This window comes from Osmia lignaria, unplaced genomic scaffold, assembly GCF_051020975.1.
Source record: "Osmia lignaria lignaria isolate PbOS001 unplaced genomic scaffold, iyOsmLign1 scaffold0003, whole genome shotgun sequence".
Classification (NCBI taxonomy): Eukaryota; Metazoa; Arthropoda; class Insecta; order Hymenoptera; family Megachilidae; genus Osmia; species Osmia lignaria.
The window spans coordinates 25,107,572-25,128,575 of record NW_027478160.1 but is presented as its reverse complement, the minus strand read 5'-3'; positions in this window follow the sequence as shown (position 1 = coordinate 25,128,575).

The window sequence follows — 21,004 nt, the reverse complement described above, 5'->3', positions numbered from 1 at the left end:
TGTTGGTGCGGCTTCGGAACTTTTAAATATCTTGATATATCTCGAGAACTACGCATCTGATCAAAAAATGTCATAGAACATGAAAAGTAGGAAACTTAATTCTCTACAAAAAAGGTCTCTTAATATTTTGCCATAGCTCGCTTCGTTTCCGAGATATTTGCATATTTATCTCAAGGGAAGGGGCCTGACGGACATATTTCGAGATATTTCTTCTTCTTGTTGTTCTTCTCCTCCACAGCTAAGCTGGAAGTGGCATTTGCGGCTCGCACTAGTGCAGAGTTATCTCAAGGAAAGGGGCCACGGTGTTTCTGTATCTCTATTATGTTGGTGCGGCTTCGGAACTTTTAAATATCTCGATATATCTCGAAAACTACGCTTCTGATCCAAAAGTATCATAGAACGTAAATTGTAGGAAACATTGTTCTCTACAAAAAAGGTCTCTTAACATTTTGCCATAGCTCGCTTCGTTTCCGAGATATTTGCAGATTCATCTCAAGGGAAGGGGTCTGACGAACATATTTCGAGATATTTCTTCTTCTTGTTGTTCTTCTTCTGCACAGCTAAGCTCGAAGCGGCATTTGCAGCTCGCAATAGTGCAGAGTTATCTCAAAGAAAGAGGCCACGGTGTTTCTGTACCTCTATTATGTTGGTGCAGCTTCGGAACTTTTAAATATCTTGATATATCTCGAGAACTACGCATCTGATCAAAAAATATCATCGAACATAAAAAGTAGGAAACTTAATTCTCTACAAGAAAGGTGTCTAAACATTTTGCCATAGCTCGCTTCGTTTCCGAGATATTTGCAGATTTATCTCAAGGGAAGGGGCCTGACGGACATATTTCGAGATATTTCTTCTTCTTGTTGTTCTTCTTCTGCACAGCTAAGCTGGAAGTGGCATTTGCAGCTCGCAATAGTGCAGAGTTATCTCAAAGAAAGGGGCCACGGTGTTTCTGTATCTCTATTATGTTGGTGCGGCTTCGGAACTTTTAAATATCTTGATATATCTCGAGAACTACGCATCTGATCAAAAAATATCATAGAACATAAAAAGTAGGAAACTTAATTCTCTACAAAAAAGGTCTCTTAACATTTTGCCATAGCTCGCTTCGTTTCCGAGATATTTGCAGATTTATCTCAAGGGAAGGGGCCTGACGGACATATTTCGAGATATTTCTTCTTCTTGTTGTTCTTCTTCTGCACAGCTGAGCTGGAAGTGGCATTTGCAGGTCGCAATAGTGCAGAGTTATCTCAAAGAAAGGGGCCACGGTGTTTCTGTATCCCTATTATGTTGGTGCGGCTTCGGAACTTTTAAATATCTCGATATATCTCGAAAACTACGCTTCTGATCAAAAAATATCATAGAACATAAATTGTAGGAAACATAATTCTTTACAAAAAAGGTCTCTTAACATTTTGCCATAGCTCGCTTCGTTTCCGAGATATTTGCAGATTTATCTCAAGGGAAGGGGCCTGACGGACATATTTCGAGATATTTCTTCTTCTTGTTGTTCTTCTTCTGCACAGCTAAGCTGGAAGTGGCATTTGCGGCTCGCACTAGTGCAGAGTTATCTCAAAGAAAGGGGCCACGGTGTTTCTGTATCTCTATTATGTTGGTGCGGCTTCGGAACTTTTAAATATCTTGATATATCTCGAGAACTACGCATCTGATCAAAAAATATCACAGAACATAAAAAGTAGGAAACTTAATTCTCTACAAAAAAGGTCTCTTCACATTTTGCCATAGCTCGCTTCGTTTCCGAGATATTTGCAGATGTATCTCAAGGGAAGGGGCCTGACGGACATATTTCGAGATATTTCTTCTTCTTGTTGTTCTTCTTCTGCACAGCTAAGCTGGAAGTGGCATTTGCAGCTCGCACTAGTGCAGAGTTATCTCAAAGAAAGGGGCCACGGTGTTTCTGTATCTCTATTATGTTGGTGCGGCTTCGGAACTTTTAAATAGCTCGATATATCTCGAAAACTACGCTTCTGATCAAAAAATATCATAGAACATAAAAAGTAGGAAACTTAGTTCTCTACAAAAAAGGTCTCTTAACATTTTGCCATAGCTCGCTTCGTTTCCGAGATATTTGCAGATTTATCTCAAGGGAAGGGGCCTGACGGACATATTTCGAGATATTTCTTCTTCTTGTTGTTCTTCTTCTGCACAGCTGAGCTGGAAGTGGCATTTGCAGGTCGCAATAGTGCAGGTATCTCAAAGAAAGGGGCCACGGTGTTTCTGTATCTCTATTATGTTGGTGCGGCTTCGGAACTTTTAAATATCTCGATATATCTCGAAAACTACGCTTCTGATCAAAAAATATCATAGAACGTAAATTGTAGGAAACATTATTCTCTACAAAAAAGGTCTCTTAACATTTTGCCATAGCTCGCTTCGTTTCCGAGATATTTGCAGATTCATCTCAAGGGAAGGGGTCTGACGGACATATTTCGAGATATTTCTTCTTCTTGTTGTTCTTCTTCTGCACAGCTAAGCTGGAAGTGGCATTTGCGGCTCTCACTAGTGCAGAGTTATCTCAAAGAAAGGGGCCACGGTGTTTCTGTATCTCTATTATGTTGGTGCGGCTTCGGAACTTTTAAATATCTTGATATATCTCGAGAACTACGCATCTGATCAAAAAATATCATAGAACATAAAAAGTAGGAAACTTAATTCTCTACAAAAAAGGTCTCTTAACATTTTGCCATAGCTCGCTTCGTTTCCGAGATATTTGCAGATTTATCTCAAGGGAAGGGGCCTGACGGACATATTTCGAGATATTTCTTCTTCTTGTTGTTCTTCTTCTGCACAGCTGAGCTGGAAGTGGCATTTGCAGGTCGCAATAGTGCAGAGTTATCTCAAAGAAAGGGGCCACGGTGTTTCTGTATCCCTATTATGTTGGTGCGGCTTCGGAACTTTTAAATATCTCGATATATCTCGAAAACTACGCTTCTGATCAAAAAATATCATAGAACATAAATTGTAGGAAACATAATTCTTTACAAAAAAGGTCTCTTAACATTTTGCCATAGCTCGCTTCGTTTCCGAGATATTTGCAGATTTATCTCAAGGGAAGGGGCCTGACGGACATATTTCGAGATATTTCTTCTTCTTGTTGTTCTTCTTCTGCACAGCTAAGCTGGAAGTGGCATTTGCGGCTCGCACTAGTGCAGAGTTATCTCAAAGAAAGGGGCCACGGTGTTTCTGTATCTCTATTATGTTGGTGCGGCTTCGGAACTTTTAAATATCTTGATATATCTCGAGAACTACGCATCTGATCAAAAAATATCACAGAACATAAAAAGTAGGAAACTTAATTCTCTACAAAAAAGGTCTCTTAACATTTTGCCATAGCTCGCTTCGTTTCCGAGATATTTGCAGATTTATCTCAAGGGAAGGGGCCTGACGGACATATTTCGAGATATTTCTTCTTCTTGTTGTTCTTCTTCTGCACAGCTAAGCTGGAAGTGGCATTTGCAGCTCGCACTAGTGCAGAGTTATCTCAAAGAAAGGGGCCACGCTGTTTCTGTATCTCTATTATGTTGGTGCGGCTTCGGAACTTTTAAATAGCTCGATATATCTCGAAAACTACGCTTCTGATCAAAAAATATCATAGAACATAAAAAGTAGGAAACTTAGTTTTCTACAAAAAAGGTCTCTTAACATTTTGCCATAGCTCGCTTCGTTTCCGAGATATTTGCAGATTTATCTCAAGGGAAGGGGCCTGACGGACATATTTCGAGATATTTCTTCTTCTTGTTGTTCTTTTTCTGCACAGCTAAGCTGGAAGTGGCATTTGCGGCTCTCACTAGTGCAGAGTTATCTCAAAGAAAGGGGCCACGGTGTTTCTGTATCTCTATTATGTTGGTGCGGCTTCGGAACTTTTAAATATCTCGATATATCTCGAAAACTACGCTTCTGATCAAAAAATATCATAGAACATAAATTGTAGGAAACATAATTCTCTACAAAAAACGTCTCTTAACATTTTGCCATAGCTCGCTTCGTTTCCGAGATATTTGCAGATTCATCTCAAGGGAAGGGGTCTGACGGACATATTTCGAGATATTTCTTCTTCTTGTTGTTCTTCTTCTGCACAGCTAAGCTCGAAGCGGCATTTGCAGCTCGCAATAGTGCAGAGTTATCTCAAAGAAAGAGGCCACGGTGTTTCTGTACCTCTATTATGTTGGTGCAGCTTCGGAACTTTTAAATATCTTGATATATCTCGAGAACTACGCATCTGATCAAAAAATATCATAGAAGATAAAAAGTAGGAAACTTAATTCTCTACAAAAAAGGTCTCTGAACATTTCGCCATAGCTCGCTTCGTTTCCGAGATATTTGCAGATATATCTCAAGGGAAGGGGCCTGACGGACATATTTCGAGATATTTCTTCTTCTTGTTGTTCTTCTTCTGCACAGCTAAGCTGGAAGTGGCATTTGCGGCTCGCACTAGTGCACAGTTATCTCAAAGAAAGGGGCCACGGTGTTTCTGTATCTCTATTATGTTGGTGCGTCTTCGGAACTTTTAAATATCTCGATATATCTCGAAAACTACGCTTCTGATCAAAAAATATCATAGAACATAAATTGTAGGAAACATAATTCTCTACAAAAAACGTCTCTTAACATTTTGCCATAGCTCGCTTCGTTTCCGAGATATTTGCAGATTCAGCTCAAAGGAACTGGCCTGACGGACATATTTCGAGATATTTCTTCTTCTTGTTGTTCCTCCTCTGCACAGCTAAGCTGGAAGTGGCATTTGCAGCTCGCAATAGTGCAGAGTTATCTTAAAGAAAGGGGCCACGGTGTTTCTGTATCTCTATTATGTTGGTGCGGCTTCGGAACTTTTAAATATCTTGATATATCTCGAGAACTACGCATCTGATCAAAAAATGTCATAGAACATAAAAAGTAGGAAACTTAATTCTCTACAAAAAAGGTCTCTTAACATTTTGCCATAGCTCGCTTCGTTTCCGAGATACTTGCATATTTATCTCAAGGGAAGGGGCCTGACGGACATATTTCGAGATATTTCTTCTTCTTGTTGTTCTTCTTCTGCACAGCTGAGCTGGAAGTGGCATTTGCAGGTCGCAATAGTGCAGAGTTATCTCAAAGAAAGAGGCCACGGTGTTTCTGTACCTCTATTATGTTGGTGCAGCTTCGGAACTTTTAAGTATCTTGATATATCTCGAGAACTACGCATCTGATCAAAAAATATCATCGAACATAAAAAGTAGGAAACTTAATTCTCTACAAAAAAGGTCTCTTAACATTTTGCCATAGCTCGCTTCGTTTCCGAGATATTTGCAGATTTATCTCAAGGGAAGGGGCCTAACGGACATATTTCGAGATATTTCTTCTTCTTGTTGTTCTTCTTCTGCACAGCTGAGCTGGAAGTGGCATTTGCAGGTCGCAATGGTGCAGAGTTATCTCAAAGAAAGGGGCCACGGTGTTTCTGTATCTCTATTATGTTGGTGCGGCTTCGGAACTTTTAAATATCTCGATATATCTCGAAAACTACGCTTCTGATCAAAAAATATCATAGAACGCAAATTGTAGGAAACATTATTCTCTACAAAAAAGGTCTCTTAACATTTTGCCATAGCTCGCTTCGTTTCCGAGATATTTGCAGATTCATTTCAAGGGAAGGGGTCTGACGGACATATTTCGAGATATTTCTTCTTCTTGTTGTTCTTCTTCTGCACAGCTAAGCTCGAAGCGGCATTTGCAGCTCGCAATAGTGCAGAGTTATCTCAAAGAAAGAGGCCACGGTGTTTCTGTACCTCTATTATGTTGGTGCAGCTTTGGAACTTTTAAATATCTTGATATATCTCGAGAACTACGCATCTGATCAAAAAATATCATCGAACATATAAAGTAGGAAACTTAATTCTCTACAAAAAAGGTCTCTTAACATTTTGCCATAGCTCGCTTCGTTTCCGAGATATTTGCAGATTTATCTCAAGGGAAGTGGCCTGACGGACATATTTCGAGATATTTCTTCTTCTTGTTGTTCTTGTTCTGCACAGCTAAGCTGGAAGTGGCATTTGCAGCTCGCAATAGTGCAGAGTTATCCCAAAGAAAGGGGCCACGGTGTTTCTGTATCTCTATTATGTTGGTGCGTCTTCGGAACTTTTAAATATCTCGATATATCTCGAAAACTACGCTTCTGATCAAAAAATATCATAGAACATAAATTGTAGGAAACATAATTCTCTACAAAAAACGTCTCTTAACATTTTGCCATAGCTCGCTTCGTTTCCGAGATATTTGCAGATTCAGCTCAAAGGAACTGGCCTGACGGACATATTTCGAGATATTTCTTCTTCTTGTTGTTCCTCCTTTGCACAGCTAAGCTGGAAGTGGCATTTGCAGCTCGCAATAGTGCAGAGTTATCTTAAAGAAAGGGGCCACGGTGTTTCTGTATCTCTATTATGTTGGTGCGGCTTCGGAACTTTTAAATATCTTGATATATCTCGAGAACTACGCATCTGATCAAAAAATGTCATAGAACATGAAAAGTAGGAAACTTAATTCTCTACAAAAAAGGTCTCTTAATATTTTGCCATAGCTCGCTTCGTTTCCGAGATATTTGCATATTTATCTCAAGGGAAGGGGCCTGACGGACATATTTCGAGATATTTCTTCTTCTTGTTGTTCTTCTCCTCCACAGCTAAGCTGGAAGTGGCATTTGCGGCTCGCACTAGTGCAGAGTTATCTCAAAGAAAGGGGCCACGGTGTTTCTGTATCTCTATTATGTTGGTGCAGCTTCGGAACTTTTAAATATCTTGATATATCTCGAGAACTACGCATCTGATCAAAAAATATCATCGAACGTAAAAAGTAGGAAACTTAATTCTCTACAAAAAAGGTCTCTTAACATTTTGCCATAGCTCGCTTCGTTTCCGAGATATTTGCAGATTTATCTCAAGGGAAGTGGCCTGACGGACATATTTCGAGATATTTCTTCTTCTTGTTGTTCTTGTTCTGCACAGCTAAGCTGGAAGTGGCATTTGCAGCTCGCAATAGTGCAGAGTTATCCCAAAGAAAGGGGCCACGGTGTTTCTGTATCTCTATTATGTTGGTGCGGCTTCGGAACTTTTAAATATCTTGATATATCTCGAGAACTACGCATCTGATCAAAAAATATCATACTACATAAAAAGTAGGAAACTTAATTCTCTACAAGAAAGGTCTCTAAACATTTTGCCATAGCTCGCTTCGTTTCCGAGATATTTGCAGATTTATCTCAAGGGAAGGGGCCTGACGGACATATTTCGAGATATTTCTTCTTCTTGTTGTTCTTCTTCTGCACAGCTAAGCTGGAAGTGGCATTTGCAGCTCGCAATAGTGCAGAGTTATCTCAAAGAGAGGGGCCACGGTGTTTCTGTATCTCTATTATGTTGGTGCGGCTTCGGAACTTTTAAATATCTTGATATATCTCGAGAACTACGCATCTGATCAAAAAATATCATAGAAGATAAAAAGTAGGAAACTTAATTCTCTACAAAAAAGGTCTCTGAACATTTCGCCATAGCTCGCTTCGTTTCCGAGATATTTGCAGATATATCTCAAGGGAAGGGGCCTGACGGACATATTTCGAGATATTTCTTCTTCTTGTTGTTCTTCTTCTGCACAGCTGAGCTGGAAGTGGCATTTGCAGGTCGCAATAGTGCAGAGTTATCTCAAAGAAAGGGGCCACGGTGTTTCTGTATCTCTATTATGTTGGTGCGGCTTCGGAACTTTTAAATATCTCGATATATCTCGAAAACTACGCTTCTGATCAAAAAATATCATAGAACGCAAATTGTAGGAAACATTATTCTCTACAAAAAAGGTCTCTTAACATTTTGCCATAGCTCGCTTGGTTTCCGAGATATTTGCAGATTCATCTCAAGGGAAGGGGTCTGACGGACATATTTCGAGATATTTCTTCTTCTTGTTGTTCTTCTTCTGCACAGCTAAGCTCGAAGCGGCATTTGCAGCTCGCAATAGTGCAGAGTTATCTCAAAGAAAGAGGCCACGGTGTTTCTGTACCTCTATTATGTTGGTGCAGCTTCGGAACTTTTAAATATCTTGATATATCTCGAGAACTACGCATCTGATAAAAAAATATCATCGAACATAAAAAGTAGGAAACTTAATTCTCTACAAAAAAGGTCTCTTAACATTTTGCCATAGCTCGCTTCGTTTCCGAGATATTTGCAGATTTATCTCAAGGGAAGTGGCCTGACGGACATATTTCGAGATATTTCTTCTTCTTGTTGTTCTTGTTCTGCACAGCTAAGCTGGAAGTGGCATTTGCAGCTCGCAATAGTGCAGAGTTATCCCAAAGAAAGGGGCCACGGTGTTTCTGTATCTCTATTATGTTGGTGCGGCTTCGGAACTTTTAAATATCTTGATATATCTCGAGAACTACGCGTCTGATCAAAAAATATCATAGAACATAAAAAGTAGGAAACATAATTCCCTACAAAAACGGTCTCTTAACATTTTGCCATAGCTCGCTTCGTTTCCGAGATATTTGCAGATATATCTCAAGGGAAGGGGCCTGACGGACATATTTCGAGATATTTCTTCTTCTTGTTGTTCTTCTTCTGCACAGCTAAGCTGGAAGTGGCATTTGCGGCTCGCACTGGTGCACAGTTATCTCAAAGAAAGGGGCCACGGTGTTTCTGTATCTCTATTATGTTGGTGCGTCTTCGGAACTTTTAAATATCTCGATATATCTCGAAAACTACGCTTCTGATCAAAAAATATCATAGAACATAAATTGTAGGAAACATAATTCTCTACAAAAAACGTCTCTTAACATTTTGCCATAGCTCGCTTCGTTTCCGAGATATTTGCAGATTCAGCTCAAAGGAACTGGCCTGACGGACATATTTCGAGATATTTCTTCTTCTTGTTGTTCTTCCTCTGCACAGCTAAGCTGGAAGTGGCATTTGCAGCTCGCAATAGTGCAGAGTTATCTCAAAGAAAGGGGCCACGGTGTTTCTGTATCTCTATTATGTTGGTGCGGCTTCGGAACTTTTAAATATCTTGATATATCTCGAGAACTACGCATCTGATCAAAAAATATCATAGAACATAAAAAGTAGGAAACTTAATTCTCTACAAAAAAGGTCTCTTAACATTTTGCCATAGCTCGCTTCGTTTCCGAGATATTTGCATATTTATCTCAAGGGAAGGGGCCTGACGGACATATTTCGAGATATTTCTTCTTCTTGTTGTTCTTCTTCTGCACAGCTAAGCTGGAAGTGGCATTTGCGGCTCGCACTAGTGCACAGTTATCTCAAAGAAAGGGGCCACGGTGTTTCTGTATCTCTATTATGTTGGTGCGTCTTCGGAACTTTTAAATATCTCGATATATCTCGAGAACTACGCATCTGATCAAAAAATATCATCGAACATAAAAAGCAGGAAACTTAATTCTCTACAAAAAAGGTCTCTTAACATTTTGCCATAGCTCGCTTCATTTCCGAGATATTTGCAGATTTATCTCAAGGGAAGTGGCCTGACGGACATATTTCGAGATATTTCTTCTTCTTGTTGTTCTTCTTCTGCACAGCTAAGCTGGAAGTGGCATTTGCGGCTCGCACTAGTGCAGAGTTATCTCAAAGAAAGGGGCCACGGTGTTTCTGTATCTCTATTATGTTGGTGCGGCTTCGGAACTTTTAAATATCTCGATATATCTCGAAAACTACGCTTCTGATCAAAAAATATCATAGAACATAAAAAGTACGAAACTTAATTCTCTACAAAAAAGGTCTCTTAAGATTTTGCCATAGCTCGCTTCGTTTCCGAGATATTTGCAGATTTATCTCAAGGGAAGGGGCCTAACGGACATATTTCGAGATATTTCTTCTTCTTGTTGTTCTTCTTCTGCACAGCTAAGCTCGAAGCGGCATTTGCAGCTCGCAATAGTGCAGAGTTATCTCAAAGAAAGAGGCCACGGTGTTTCTGTACCTCTATTATGTTGGTGCAGCTTCGGAACTTTTAAATATCTTGATATATCTCGAGAACTACGCATCTGATCAAAAAATATCATCGAACATAAAAAGTAGGAAACTTAATTCTCTACAAAAAAGGTCTCTTAACATTTTGCCATAGCTCGCTTCGTTTCCGAGATATTTGCAGATTTATCTCAAGGGAAGTGGCCTGACGGACATATTTCGAGATATTTCTTCTTCTTGTTGTTCTTGTTCTGCACAGCTAAGCTGGAAGTGGCATTTGCAGCTCGCAATAGTGCAGAGTTATCCCAAAGAAAGGGGCCACGGTGTTTCTGTATCTCTATTATGTTGGTGCGGCTTCGGAACTTTTAAATATCTTGATATATCTCGAGAACTACGCATCTGATCAAAAAATATCATACTACATAAAAAGTAGGAAACTTAATTCTCTACAAGAAAGGTCTCTAAACATTTTGCCATAGCTCGCTTCGTTTCCGAGATATTTGCAGATTTATCTCAAGGGAAGGGGCCTGACGGACATATTTCGAGATATTTCTTCTTCTTGTTGTTCTTCTTCTGCACAGCTAAGCTGGAAGTGGCATTTGCAGCTCGCAATAGTGCAGAGTTATCTCAAAGAGAGGGGCCACGGTGTTTCTGTATCTCTATTATGTTGGTGCGGCTTCGGAACTTTTAAATATCTTGATATATCTGGAGAACTACGCTTCTGATCAAAAAATATCATAGAACATAAATTGTAGGAAACATAATTCTCTACAAAAAACGTCTCTTAACATTTTGCCATAGCTCGCTTCGTTTCCGAGATATTTGCAGATTCAGCTCAAAGGAACTGGCCTGACGGACATATTTCGAGATATTTCTTCTTCTTGTTGTTCTTCCTCTGCACAGCTAAGCTGGAAGTGGCATTTGCAGCTCGCAATAGTGCAGAGTTATCTCAAAGAAAGGGGCCACGGTGTTTCTGTATCTCTATTATGTTGGTGCGGCTTCGGAACTTTTAAATATCTTGATATATCTCGAGAACTACGCATCTGATCAAAAAATATCATAGAACATAAAAAGTAGGAAACTTAATTCTCTACAAAAAAGGTCGCTTAACATTTTGCCATAGCTCGCTTCGTTTCCGAGATATTTGCAGATTTATCTCAAGGGAAGGGGCCTGACGGACGTATTTCGAGATATTTCTTCTTCTTGTTGTTCTTCTTCTGCACAGCTAAGCTGGAAGTGGCATTTGCAGCTCGCACTAGTGCAGAGTTATCTCACCGAAATGGGCCACGGTGTTTCTGTATCTCTATTATGTTTGTGCGGCTTCGGAACTTTTAAATATCTCGATATATCTCGAAAACTACGCTTCTGATCAAAAAATATCATAGAACATAAATTGTAGGAAACATAATTCTCTACAAAAAAGGTCTCTTAACATTTTGCCATAGCTCGCTTCGTTTCCGAGATATTTGCATATTTATCTCAAGGGAAGGGGCCTGACGGACATATTTCGAGATATTTCTTCTTCTTGTTGTTCTTCTTCTGCACAGCTAAGCTGGAAGTGGCATTTGCGGCTCGCACTAGTGCACAGTTATCTCAAAGAAAGGGGCCACGGTGTTTCTGTATCTCTATTATGTTGGTGCGTCTTCGGAACTTTTAAATATCTCGATATATCTCGAGAACTACGCATCTGATCAAAAAATATCATCGAACATAAAAAGCAGGAAACTTAATTCTCTACAAAAAAGGTCTCTTAACATTTTGCCATAGCTCGCTTCATTTCCGAGATATTTGCAGATTTATCTCAAGGGAAGTGGCCTGACGGACATATTTCGAGATATTTCTTCTTCTTGTTGTTCTTCTTCTGCACAGCTAAGCTGGAAGTGGCATTTGCAGCTCGCACTAGTGCAGAGTTATCTCACCGAAATGGGCCACGGTGTTTCTGTATCTCTATTATGTTGGTGCGGCTTCGGAACTTTTAAATATCTCGATATATCTCGAAAACTACGCTTCTGATCAAAAAATGTCATAGAACATAAATTGTAGGAAACATAATTCTCTACAAAAAAGGTCTCTTAACATTTTGCCATAGCTCGCTTCGTTTCCGAGATATTTGCAGATATATCTCAAGGGAAGGGGCCTGACGGACATATTTCGAGATATTTCTTCTTCTTGTTGTTCTTCTTCTGCACAGCTAAGCTGGAAGTGGCATTTACAGCTCGCAATAGTGCAGAGTTATCTCAAAGAAAGGGGCCACGGTGTTTCTGTATCTCTATTATGTTGGTGCGGCTTCGGAACTTTTAAATATCTTGATATATCTCGAGAACTACGCATCTGATCAAAAAATATCATAGAACATGAAAAGTAGGAAACTTAATTTTCTACAAAAAAGGTCTCTTAACATTTTGCCATAGCTCTCTTCGTTTCCGAGATATTTGCAGATTTATCTCAAGGCAAGGGGCCTGACGGACATATTTCGAGATATTTCTTCTTCTTGTTGTTCTTCTTCTGCACAGCTAAGCTGGAAGTGGCATTTGCAGCTCGCAATAGTGCAGAGTTATCTCAAAGAAAGGGGCCACGGTGTTTCTGTATCTCTATTATGTTGGTGCGGCTTCGGAACTTTTAAATATCTTGATATATCTCGAGAACTACGCGTCTGATCAAAAAATATCATAGAACATAAAAAGTAGGAAACATAATTCTCTACAAAAACGGTCTCTTAACATTTTGCCATAGCTCGCTTCGTTTCCGAGATATTTGCAGATATATCTCAAGGGAAGGGGCCTGACGGACATATTTCGAGATATTTCTTCTTCTTGTTGTTCTTCTTCTGCACAGCTAAGCTGGAAGTGGCATTTGCAGCTCGCAATAGTGCAGAGTTATCCCAAAGAAAGGGGCCACGGTGTTTCTGTATCTCTATTATGTTGGTGCGGCTTCGGAACTTTTAAATATCTCGATATATCTCGAAAACTACGCTTTTGATCAAAAAATATCATAGAACATAAATTGTAGGAAACATAATTCTCTACAAAAAAGGTCTCTTAACATTTTGCCATAGCTCGCTTCGTTTCCGAGATATTTGCAGATTTATCTCAAGGGAAGGGGCCTGACGGACATATTTCGAGATATTTCTTCTTCTTGTTGTTCTTCTCCTCCACAGCTAAGCTGGAAGTGGCATTTGCGGCTCGCACTAGTGCAGAGTTATCTCAAAGAAAGGGGCCACGGTGTTTCTGTATCTCTATTATGTTGGTGCAGCTTCGGAACTTTTAAATATCTTGATATATCTCGAGAACTACGCATCTGATCAAAAAATATCATCGAACGTAAAAAGTAGGAAACTTAATTCTCTACAAAAAAGGTCTCTTAACATTTTGCCATAGCTCGCTTCGTTTCCGAGATATTTGCAGATTTATCTCAAGGGAAGTGGCCTGACGGACATATTTCGAGATATTTCTTCTTCTTGTTGTTCTTGTTCTGCACAGCTAAGCTGGAAGTGGCATTTGCAGCTCGCAATAGTGCAGAGTTATCCCAAAGAAAGGGGCCACGGTGTTTCTGTATCTCTATTATGTTGGTGCGGCTTCGGAACTTTTAAATATCTTGATATATCTCGAGAACTACGCATCTGATCAAAAAATATCATACTACATAAAAAGTAGGAAACTTAATTCTCTACAAGAAAGGTCTCTAAACATTTTGCCATAGCTCGCTTCGTTTCCGAGATATTTGCAGATTTATCTCAAGGGAAGGGGCCTGACGGACATATTTCGAGATATTTCTTCTTCTTGTTGTTCTTCTTCTGCACAGCTAAGCTGGAAGTGGCATTTGCAGCTCGCAATAGTGCAGAGTTATCTCAAAGAAAGGGGCCACGGTGTTTCTGTATCTCTATTATGTTGGTGCGGCTTCGGAACTTTTAAATATCTCGATATATCTCGAAAACTACGCTTCTGATCAAAAAATATCATAGAACGCAAATTGTAGGAAACATTATTCTCTACAAAAAAGGTCTCTTAACATTTTGCCATAGCTCGCTTGGTTTCCGAGATATTTGCAGATTCATCTCAAGGGAAGGGGTCTGACGGACATATTTCGAGATATTTCTTCTTCTTGTTGTTCTTCTTCTGCACAGCTAAGCTCGAAGCGGCATTTGCAGCTCGCAATAGTGCAGAGTTATCTCAAAGAAAGAGGCCACGGTGTTTCTGTACCTCTATTATGTTGGTGCAGCTTCGGAACTTTTAAATATCTTGATATATCTCGAGAACTACGCATCTGATAAAAAAATATCATCGAACATAAAAAGTAGGAAACTTAATTCTCTACAAAAAAGGTCTCTTAACATTTTGCCATAGCTCGCTTCGTTTCCGAGATATTTGCAGATTTATCTCAAGGGAAGTGGCCTGACGGACATATTTCGAGATATTTCTTCTTCTTGTTGTTCTTGTTCTGCACAGCTAAGCTGGAAGTGGCATTTGCAGCTCGCAATAGTGCAGAGTTATCCCAAAGAAAGGGGCCACGGTGTTTCTGTATCTCTATTATGTTGGTGCGGCTTCGGAACTTTTAAATATCTTGATATATCTCGAGAACTACGCATCTGATCAAAAAATATCATACTACATAAAAAGTAGGAAACTTAATTCTCTACAAGAAAGGTCTCTAAACATTTTGCCATAGCTCGCTTCGTTTCCGAGATACTTGCAGATTTATCTCAAGGGAAGGGGCCTGACGGACATATTTCGAGATATTTCTTCTTCTTGTTGTTCTTCTTCTGCACAGCTAAGCTGGAAGTGGCATTTGCAGCTCGCAATAGTGCAGAGTTATCTCAAAGAGAGGGGCCACGGTGTTTCTGTATCTCTATTATGTTGGTGCGGCTTCGGAACTTTTAAATATCTTGATATATCTCGAGAACTACGCATCTGATCAAAAAATATCATAGAAGATAAAAAGTAGGAAACTTAATTCTCTACAAAAAAGGTCTCTTAACATTTTGCTATAGCTCGCTTCGTTTCCGAGATATTTGCAGATTTATCTCAAGGGAAGGGGCCTGACGGACATATTTCGAGATATTTCTTCTTCTTGTTGTTCTTCTTCTGCACAGCTAAGCTGGAAGTGGCATTTGCAGCTCACACTAGTGCAGAGTTATCTCACCGAAATGGGCCACGGTGTTTCTGTATCTCTATTATGTTGGTGCGGCTTTGGAACTTTTAAATATCTCGATATATCTCGAAAACTACGCTTCTGATCAAAAAATATCATAGAACATAAATTGTAGGAAACATAATTCTCTACAAAAAAGGTCTCTTAACATTTTGCCATAGCTCGCTTCGTTTCCGAGATATTTGCAGATATATCTCAAGGGAAGGGGCCTGACGGACATATTTCGAGATATTTCTTCTTCTTGTTGTTCTTCTTCTGCACAGCTAAGCTGGAAGTGGCATTTGCAGCTCGCAATAGTGCAGAGTTATCTCAAAGAAAGGGGCCACGGTGTTTCTGTATCTCTATTATGTTGGTGCGGCTTCGGAACTTTTAAATATCTTGATATATCTCGAGAACTACGCGTCTGATCAAAAAATATCATAGAACATAAAAAGTAGGAAACATAATTCCCTACAAAAACGGTCTCTTAACATTTTGCCATAGCTCGCTTCGTTTCCGAGATATTTGCAGATATATCTCAAGGGAAGGGGCCTGACGGACATATTTCGAGATATTTCTTCTTCTTGTTGTTCTTCTTCTGCACAGCTAAGCTGGAAGTGGCATTTGCGGCACGCACTGGTGCACAGTTATCTCAAAGAAAGGGGCCACGGTGTTTCTGTATCTCTATTATGTTGGTGCGTCTTCGGAACTTTTAAATATCTCGATATATCTCGAAAACTACGCTTCTGATCAAAAAATATCATAGAACATAAATTGTAGGAAACATAATTCTCTACAAAAAACGTCTCTTAACATTTTGCCATAGCTCGCTTCGTTTCCGAGATATTTGCAGATTCAGCTCAAAGGAACTGGCCTGACGGACATATTTCGAGATATTTCTTCTTCTTGTTGTTCTTCCTCTGCACAGCTAAGCTGGAAGTGGCATTTGCAGCTCGCAATAGTGCAGAGTTATCTCAAAGAAAGGGGCCACGGTGTTTCTGTATCTCTATTATGTTGGTGCGGCTTCGGAACTTTTAAATATCTTGATATATCTCGAGAACTACGCATCTGATCAAAAAATATCATAGAACATAAAAAGTAGGAAACTTAATTCTCTACAAAAAAGGTCTCTTAACATTTTGCCATAGCTCGCTTCGTTTCCGAGATATTTGCATATTTATCTCAAGGGAAGGGGCCTGACGGACATATTTCGAGATATTTCTTCTTCTTGTTGTTCTTCTTCTGCACAGCTAAGCTGGAAGTGGCATTTGCGGCTCGCACTAGTGCACAGTTATCTCAAAGAAAGGGGCCACGGTGTTTCTGTATCTCTATTATGTTGGTGCGTCTTCGGAACTTTTAAATATCTCGATATATCTCGAGAACTACGCATCTGATCAAAAAATATCATCGAACATAAAAAGCAGGAAACTTAATTCTCTACAAAAAAGGTCTCTTAACATTTTGCCATAGCTCGCTTCATTTCCGAGATATTTGCAGATTTATCTCAAGGGAAGTGGCCTGACGGACATATTTCGAGATATTTCTTCTTCTTGTTGTTCTTCTTCTGCACAGCTAAGCTGGAAGTGGCATTTGCGGCTCGCACTAGTGCAGAGTTATCTCAAAGAAAGGGGCCACGGTGTTTCTGTATCTCTATTATGTTGGTGCGGCTTCGGAACTTTTAAATATCTCGATATATCTCGAAAACTACGCTTCTGATCAAAAAATATCATAGAACATAAAAAGTACGAAACTTAATTCTCTACAAAAAAGGTCTCTTAACATTTTGCCATAGCTCGCTTCGTTTCCGAGATATTTGCAGATTTATCTCAAGGGAAGGGGCCTAACGGACATATTTCGAGATATTTCTTCTTCTTGTTGTTCTTCTTCTGCACAGCTAAGCTCGAAGCGGCATTTGCAGCTCGCAATAGTGCAGAGTTATCTCAAAGAAAGAGGCCACGGTGTTTCTGTACCTCTATTATGTTGGTGCAGCTTCGGAACTTTTAAATATCTTGATATATCTCGAGAACTACGCATCTGATCAAAAAATATCATCGAACATAAAAAGTAGGAAACTTAATTCTCTACAAAAAAGGTCTCTTAACATTTTGCCATAGCTCGCTTCGTTTCCGAGATATTTGCAGATTTATCTCAAGGGAAGTGGCCTGACGGACATATTTCGAGATATTTCTTCTTCTTGTTGTTCTTGTTCTGCACAGCTAAGCTGGAAGTGGCATTTGCAGCTCGCAATAGTGCAGAGTTATCCCAAAGAAAGGGGCCACGGTGTTTCTGTATCTCTATTATGTTGGTGCGGCTTCGGAACTTTTAAATATCTTGATATATCTCGAGAACTACGCATCTGATCAAAAAATATCATACTACATAAAAAGTAGGAAACTTAATTCTCTACAAGAAAGGTCTCTAAACATTTTGCCATAGCTCGCTTCGTTTCCGAGATATTTGCAGATTTATCTCAAGGGAAGGGGCCTGACGGACATATTTCGAGATATTTCTTCTTCTTGTTGTTCTTCTTCTGCACAGCTAAGCTGGAAGTGGCATTTGCAGCTCGCAATAGTGCAGAGTTATCTCAAAGAGAGGGGCCACGGTGTTTCTGTATCTCTATTATGTTGGTGCGGCTTCGGAACTTTTAAATATCTTGATATATCTGGAGAACTACGCTTCTGATCAAAAAATATCATAGAACATAAATTGTAGGAAACATAATTCTCTACAAAAAACGTCTCTTAACATTTTGCCATAGCTCGCTTCGTTTCCGAGATATTTGCAGATTCAGCTCAAAGGAACTGGCCTGACGGACATATTTCGAGATATTTCTTCTTCTTGTTGTTCTTCCTCTGCACAGCTAAGCTGGAAGTGGCATTTGCAGCTCGCAATAGTGCAGAGTTATCTCAAAGAAAGGGGCCACGGTGTTTCTGTATCTCTATTATGTTGGTGCGGCTTCGGAACTTTTAAATATCTTGATATATCTCGAGAACTACGCATCTGATCAAAAAATATCATAGAACATAAAAAGTAGGAAACTTAATTCTCTACAAAAAAGGTCGCTTAACATTTTGCCATAGCTCGCTTCGTTTCCGAGATATTTGCAGATTTATCTCAAGGGAAGGGGCCTGACGGACGTATTTCGAGATATTTCTTCTTCTTGTTGTTCTTCTTCTGCACAGCTAAGCTGGAAGTGGCATTTGCAGCTCGCACTAGTGCAGAGTTATCTCACCGAAATGGGCCACGGTGTTTCTGTATCTCTATTATGTTTGTGCGGCTTCGGAACTTTTAAATATCTCGATATATCTCGAAAACTACGCTTCTGATCAAAAAATATCATAGAACATAAATTGTAGGAAACATAATTCTCTACAAAAAAGGTCTCTTAACATTTTGCCATAGCTCGCTCCGTTTCCGAGATATTTGCAGATTTATCTCAAGGGAAGGGGCCTGACGGACATATTTCGAGATATTTCTTCTTCTTGTTGTTCTTCTTCTGCACAGCTAAGCTGGAAGTGGCATTTGCAGCTCGCACTAGTGCAGAGTTATCTCAAAGAAAGGGGCCACGGTGTTTCTGTATCTCTATTATGTTGGTGCGTCTTCGGAACTTTTAAATATCTCGATATATCTCGAAAACTACGCTTCTGATCAAAAAATATCATAGAACATAAATTGTAGGAAACATAATTCTCTACAAAAAAGGTCTCTTAACATTTTGCTATAGCTCGCTTCGTTTCCGAGATATTTGCAGATTTATCTCAAGGGAAGGGGCCTGACGGACATATTTCGAGATATTTCTTCTTCTTGTTGTTCTTCTTCTGCACAGCTAAGCTGGAAGTGGCATTTGCAGCTCGCACTAGTGCAGAGTTATCTCACCGAAATGGGCCACGGTGTTTCTGTATCTCTATTATGTTGGTGCGGCTTCGGAACTTTTAAATATCTTGATATATCTCGAGAACTACGCATCTGATCAAAAAATATCATACTACATAAAAAGTAGGAAACTTAATTCTCTACAAGAAAGGTCTCTAAACATTTTGCCATAGCTCGCTTCGTTTCCGAGATATTTGCAGATTTATCTCAAGGGAAGGGGCCTGACGGACATATTTCGAGATATTTCTTCTTCTTGTTGTTCTTCTTCTGCACAGCTAAGCTGGAAGTGGCATTTGCAGCTCGCAATAGTGCAGAGTTATCTCAAAGAAAGGGGCCACGGTGTTTCTGTATCTCTATTATGTTGGTGCGGCTTCGGAACTTTTAAATATCTCGATATATCTCGAAAACTACGCTTCTGATCAAAAAATATCATAGAACGCAAATTGTAGGAAACATTATTCTCTACAAAAAAGGTCTCTTAACATTTTGCCATAGCTCGATTGGTTTCCGAGATATTTGCAGATTCATCTCAAGGGAAGGGGTCTGACGGACATATTTCGAGATATTTCTTCTTCTTGTTGTTCTTCTTCTGCACAGCTAAGCTCGAAGCGGCATTTGCAGCTCGCAATAGTGCAGAGTTATCTCAAAGAAAGAGGCCACGGTGTTTCTGTACCTCTATTATGTTGGTGCAGCTTCGGAACTTTTAAATATCTTGATATATCTCGAGAACTACGCATCTGATAAAAAAATATCATCGAACATAAAAAGTAGGAAACTTAATTCTCTACAAAAAAGGTCTCTTAACATTTTGCCATAGCTCGCTTCGTTTCCGAGATATTTGCAGATTTATCTCAAGGGAAGTGGCCTGACGGACATATTTCGAGATATTTCTTCTTCTTGTTGTTCTTGTTCTGCACAGCTAAGCTGGAAGTGGCATTTGCAGCTCGCAATAGTGCAGAGTTATCCCAAAGAAAGGGGCCACGGTGTTTCTGTATCTCTATTATGTTGGTGCGGCTTCGGAACTTTTAAATATCTTGATATATCTCGAGAACTACGCATCTGATCAAAAAATATCATACTACATAAAAAGTAGGAAACTTAATTCTCTACAAGAAAGGTCTCTAAACATTTTGCCATAGCTCGCTTCGTTTCCGAGATACTTGCAGATTTATCTCAAGGGAAGGGGCCTGACGGACATATTTCGAGATATTTCTTCTTCTTGTTGTTCTTCTTCTGCACAGCTAAGCTGGAAGTGGCATTTGCAGCTCGCAATAGTGCAGAGTTATCTCAAAGAGAGGGGCCACGGTGTTTCTGTATCTCTATTATGTTGGTGCGGCTTCGGAACTTTTAAATATCTTGATATATCTCGAGAACTACGCATCTGATCAAAAAATATCATAGAAGATAAAAAGTAGGAAACTTAATTCTCTACAAAAAAGGTCTCTTAACATTTTGCTATAGCTCGCTTCGTTTCCGAGATATTTGCAGATTTATCTCAAGGGAAGGGGCCTGACGGACATATTTCGAGATATTTCTTCTTCTTGTTGTTCTTCTTCTGCACAGCTAAGCTGGAAGTGGCATTTGCAGCTCACACTAGTGCAGAGTTATCTCACCGAAATGGGCCACGGTGTTTCTGTATCTCTATTATGTTGGTGCGGCTTTGGAACTTTTAAATATCTCGATATATCTCGAAAACTACGCTTCTGATCAAAAAATATCGTAGAACATAAATTGTAGGAAACATAATTCTCTACAAAAAAGGTCTCTTAACATTTTGCCATAGCTCGCTTCGTTTCCGAGATATTTGCAGATATATCTCAAGGGAAGGGGCCTGACGGACATATTTCGAGATATTTCTTCTTCTTGTTGTTCTTCTTCTGCACAGCTAAGCTGGAAGTGGCATTTGCAGCTCGCAATAGTGCAGAGTTATCTCAAAGAAAGGGGCCACGGTGTTTCTGTATCTCTATTATGTTGGTGCGGCTTCGGAACTTTTAAATATCTTGATATATCTCGAGAACTACGCGTCTGATCAAAAAATATCATAG